The sequence below is a fragment of the Capricornis sumatraensis genome, chromosome 7, assembly GCF_032405125.1.
Source record: "Capricornis sumatraensis isolate serow.1 chromosome 7, serow.2, whole genome shotgun sequence".
NCBI lineage: Eukaryota > Metazoa > Chordata > Mammalia > Artiodactyla > Bovidae > Capricornis > Capricornis sumatraensis.
Genome location: NC_091075.1, coordinates 61724614 through 61729496, shown reverse-complemented (window position 1 = coordinate 61729496; position 4883 = coordinate 61724614). Strand labels below are relative to the sequence as shown.

Sequence of the window (4883 nt, the reverse complement as noted above, 5' to 3'; positions counted from 1 at the left end):
TTAAAAAGTAAATTTCCCTCTCTTGTCTGTCTAGTACCACTTCCTAGAGTAACCACTGCTATCAGAAATTTTCTATGAATATAGAAGTATATGTATATATTAGTTTATTTGACATTATACATTGTTCTACGACTTGTTTTACTTACTGTATCTTAGACATCTTTCTACATCAACCTAAATCGATCTGTTCTTTGTAGAAGTTGCATAATATTTCATTTGGTGACATACCATCACTTATTTGCATGGACAGAACTTCTTAGTGCACTCGCTGCATATTGAGGGAGCTGGGCTCCCAGCGGTGGGTCTGAGTCTACACTACTCCACTCATACCACACTTTCACTGGGAGAGGGAACAACTGGTGACGGACAGCACCAGCTTTACCCCTGGAATTAGTATTATGGTCTATGGAAGTCTCCGGGCTTTTCCTCTTCTGTTTTCTTTTTGTTTTAAACCTAAAGTTGATACTTTCACTAATCCCTCTCCTATTTCCCCTACTCCACAGTGCCTGGCCACCACAATTCTAGCCTCTTTCTGAACTCAACTTTCTTTATTTGATTCCATATATAAGTGATACCACGTGGTATGTGTCTTTGTCTGGCTTATTTCACTTAGCATAATACCTTCCAGATTCATCCACATGAATCTGAAATAGCAAGATTTTCTTCTTTTCAAAGGTTGAATAATATAATTATCCATACACACACACACATACACACGGAACTTCCCAAGTGGTTCAGTGGTAAAGAATCCACCTGCCTGCCAATGCAGGAGCCACAGGAGATGCAGGTTCAATCCCTGGGTCAGGAAGATGCCCTGGAGGAGGAAATGGCAATCCACTCCAGTACTCTTGCCTGGAAAATTCCATGCTGCAGTCCATGGGGTTCCAAAGGGTCAGATATGACTGTGCACACATCACATTTTCTTTATCCACTCATCCATCAGTGGACACTTAGGTTGTCTCCATCATTTGGCTATTGCTAATAAAAGACGCTTACTCCTTAGAAGAAAAGTTATGACCAACCTAGATAGCATATTCAGAAGCAGAGACATTACTTTGCCAACAAAGGTCCGTCTAGTCAAGGCTATGATTTTTCCAGTGGTCATGTATGGATGTGAGAGTTGGACTGTGAAACAAGCTGAGCGCCGAAGAATTGATGCTTTTGAACTGTGGTGTTGGAGAAGACTCTTGAGAGTCCCTTGGACTGCAAGGAGATCCGACCAGTCCGTTCTGAAGGAGATCAGTCCTGGGTGTTCTTTGGAAGGTCTGATGCTAAAGCTGAAACTCCAATACTTTGGTCACCTCATGCTCTTCATTGATTCATTGGAAAAGACTCTGATGCTGGGAGGGATTGGGGGCAGGAGGAGAAGGGGACGACAGAGGATGAGATGGCTGGATGGCATCACCAACTCAATGGACATGAGTTTGAGTGAACTCTGGGAGTTGGTGATGAACAGGGAAGCCTGGCATGCTGCAATTCATGGGGTCCCAAAGAGTCGGACACAACTGAGCGACTGAACTGAATAATACTGCAGTGAACATGGGAGTTCAGCTATCTCTTTGAGGTTATGATGTCATTTTCTTTGGATATATATACCCAGAAGTAGGATTGCTAAATCATATGTAGTTCTATTTTGAATTTTTTGAGGAACCTCCATGCTCTTTTCCATAGTGACTGCACTAGTTTATATTCCTACCAACAGGGCAAAAGAGTTCCCTTTTCTCCATATCCACTCCAGTATTTATCTATTGTCTTTTTGAAATAACATTCTGACAGGTGTGTAGTGATATCGCGCTGTGGGCTTTGATTTGCATTTCCCTGATGATAAGTGAAGCCGAGCACATTTTCATGTAGCTGCTGGCCATTTGTAAGTGTTCTTTAAAAAACCGTCTATTCAGGTCTTTTGTCCATTTTTAAATTGGATTGTTTGTTTCTTTGCTGTTGAGTTGTATGAGTTTTGGGTATATTTTGGATGTTAACCCATTGCCTGGTTGATTATTTGTAAGGAAGTTAAGCAGTGACAGCTTATGTTTTTCTCCCTCTAGGTGGGGGAGAAGGTGTTTTTTCAAACATAGTGTGTCTTAGCAACTGAAAGGAACCCTAAAAGGGCCCTTTCTGGTCTGTGGCTAATCCAGGTGCCTTGGGATCCCCATTTCCTCGAGATTAGCATGCTCACAGCACAGCACTGTACCCTCTTTATCAATTGGCTGCAAGTACTTCCTGTCCCAGCGGTTTGAGATGGGCGATTGCAGCCGCTACAACCGGATATAAACAGAATCTTTACAACCGTGAGGTTCCTTCTCCGTCACTTTAGCCCTCTTGCTTTCAAATCTCAATGGGAAAATAAAGTGGGCCTCCTGGCCACCAACCCCATTTCTAGCCAGTTCCTGCAGGAAGAAGTCCTGTGGTAGGCTGGCAAGGCTAAAAGGATACCTGGTGGCCAGGGACTGGTAATCTATGCTTAATTACCTGCGGCATTTAATGGCCACAGAGAAAAGGAAAAAGCATATTTATTTTTTATTTAACTGCTTGATCTTACAGACGCCAAGACCGTTACATAAAGTCATAATGTTAGAGCAGGAAGGGACCCTGGAGATCAAATTATGTAACCTTATTTTAGAAACACTGAGGTCCCGGAATGTTACACTTCTCTCTCAAGGCAGTGACACTGGCTAGCACAAAGCTGGAACTAGCGTCCTGGCTGTGACCTAAAGCATTATCCCAGCACTAGCAGCATTTTCACAATGGCAGAAAAAAGTATGAGAGCCTGATTTTAGTCCTGGATTCCTACTTGCGTCTGAACATTTCACAATCCCAGAAATAGGCTTGTGGAAGAGAAGTAATTGCCTCCAAAACCCATTCTCCCATTCTTCAGTAACAAAATATCAAATGTTAGCAGGGCACAGGCTGCTCAGGGGGAAAAAGTATCACATTTCCTAGTATGCTGTACAATGAATTCACTTCCAAGTCCTGGCCAGAAGATTTAAAGGAAGGTAGTGAGTGCTTTAAAGAACTAGAGAGTACCCTTCATGGGACCTGACTTCCTGACCAGTAACTGGAATGCTGACCCAAGGTCTGGAGCTGGAGCGGCCATCTTGAGCCACAGGGTGGAAGCCAAACATTGAAGAAAGTGACAAAAACAGATAGAAGGAACCTATATCAGTCCTGTCATGAGACAGAAATGTTTTTAAATCTTTCGTTGTTGTTGTTGTTTAATTGCTCAGTCGTGTCCAGCTCTTTGTGACCCCATGGACTGCATCATGCCAGGCTTCCCTGTCCTTCACTGTCTCCCAGAACTTGTTCAAACTCATGTCCATTGAGTCAGTGATGCCATCAAAAATCTTTTTTAAGCCATTGCTATTTTGGGTTTTTAATCTCAAGCAAAATATTGTAATTCTAACACCAGCAGTAAAACTATTTTGAAAGTTTGTGGCAGAACTTCCTGGGAAGAAAAAGATTTTACTTCTTGGATCTAAATGCCTACTTAAAGAGAAGGTCTGTTTCATAAAGAAAGGTGAGAGCCAAAGAAAGATCCCCATCATAGTGATACAGCCACTGTACTTCCTGCCAATTTGACTTCATTTGGTCTAAACCAGTTCCTCTTTTTTTTTTGAAACAGCACATCAAAAATTTTTATTACTGTTTAACACACTAATAATGGTCTGGCCAAGCCAGCCAATGTTATCTTCACATTCCTTCCCAAGTTAATTTGTTTCAAATTCTTGATATTGAGTTTCAACTTCAGGTTTAAGAAACAGGCAATACCTGAGACTTAACTAGTACTTCATGGTGTCAGATCCAAGTGGAACTAGTGTAGTGTATTCAAATCATTTCAAATCTAAGCTACATATAGATTCCTCATAAGTTAACTGTATTAAGGTAGAAAAGAGATGCAAGTAAAAGAGACAAACACAACATACATTATAAAAATATTGGTACAGTCTTTCCCAAGCTGCTTCATAATGATCCTAAAAATTACCAGCAAGAAAACAGTACAAGAAAAAGGTTTATGACTCATTCGATTCCATGGCATAATTACTGTATGTTGTGTTGTAATAATTCTCATAAGTATCATCAGAAGGATTTCTCTTAAACTGGCAATAACTACAGGTACACTGGAATCTTCGCACTCTTGATCGAATCCCAGTGTCCTCCTGCTGCTGTAGTTCTCTTTGAGAGTCAGATCACACGAGGAACTCCTTTGGCATAGCGAAGTCTGAGAGATTCAATCAACTTTTGCATCCTGTATCTCCGCTCACTCAACAGCGTTCTTACTCCTCTCCGCCTATTGGGTGTTTTCTCACTAGGTAACTGCCCAGTCGGTTGAGATGGGTATTCTGGTAGATACGGCAACTTGATACTTGGGTTGAGAGTCAAGTTACTGAGGTTTGTTGCTAACATTTCAGAGAGTTGAGTGGAAACCTGCGTTGCCTGGGAAGCGTCACTGATGGATGTTTTCAGAGAGTCTAGGGTCCAGGTTGGGTTATCTTCTGATGAATCCATCGGAAGTCTAGTCACAGCTTGAAGCGCCTCCTAGATCTTTGGGTGCCAGTGGAAGGCGATGCTGTAGGCTCAAACTGCTCCAAAGAAGCCTGGAAGAACTATAGAGCTAAGAAAGAGAGGGAAAAAACACAGGCTGACACGCGGTGGTGAGAGCCAGTTCCTCTTTTAAAACAAATGTCCCCTAGGAAAGGTAAGTCACCCTTGGTGGTGCACCCCTGAGAATCAGAATGTCCTCCAATGATTTATAAGGAATCTTGGGAAGGGCAGCTGTGAGCAGGTTGGAGAAGCAAGTGACACTTTGGGAAAGGTAGGCCTGGGCCAGGTGGGACTGATGGGGGTGGGGGAGTTCCAGAGGCAGGGTGAGGAGAGGTGAGAAAGGG

General features: G+C 42.5%; 1 pseudogene; it reads right to left on the bottom strand.

The window, feature by feature from the left end:
* Window positions 1–4007: 4007 nt before the first annotated feature.
* Window positions 4008–4503, bottom strand: LOC138081719 (developmental pluripotency-associated protein 3-like; annotated as a pseudogene).
* Between the last annotated feature and the right edge of the window lie 380 nt (window positions 4504–4883).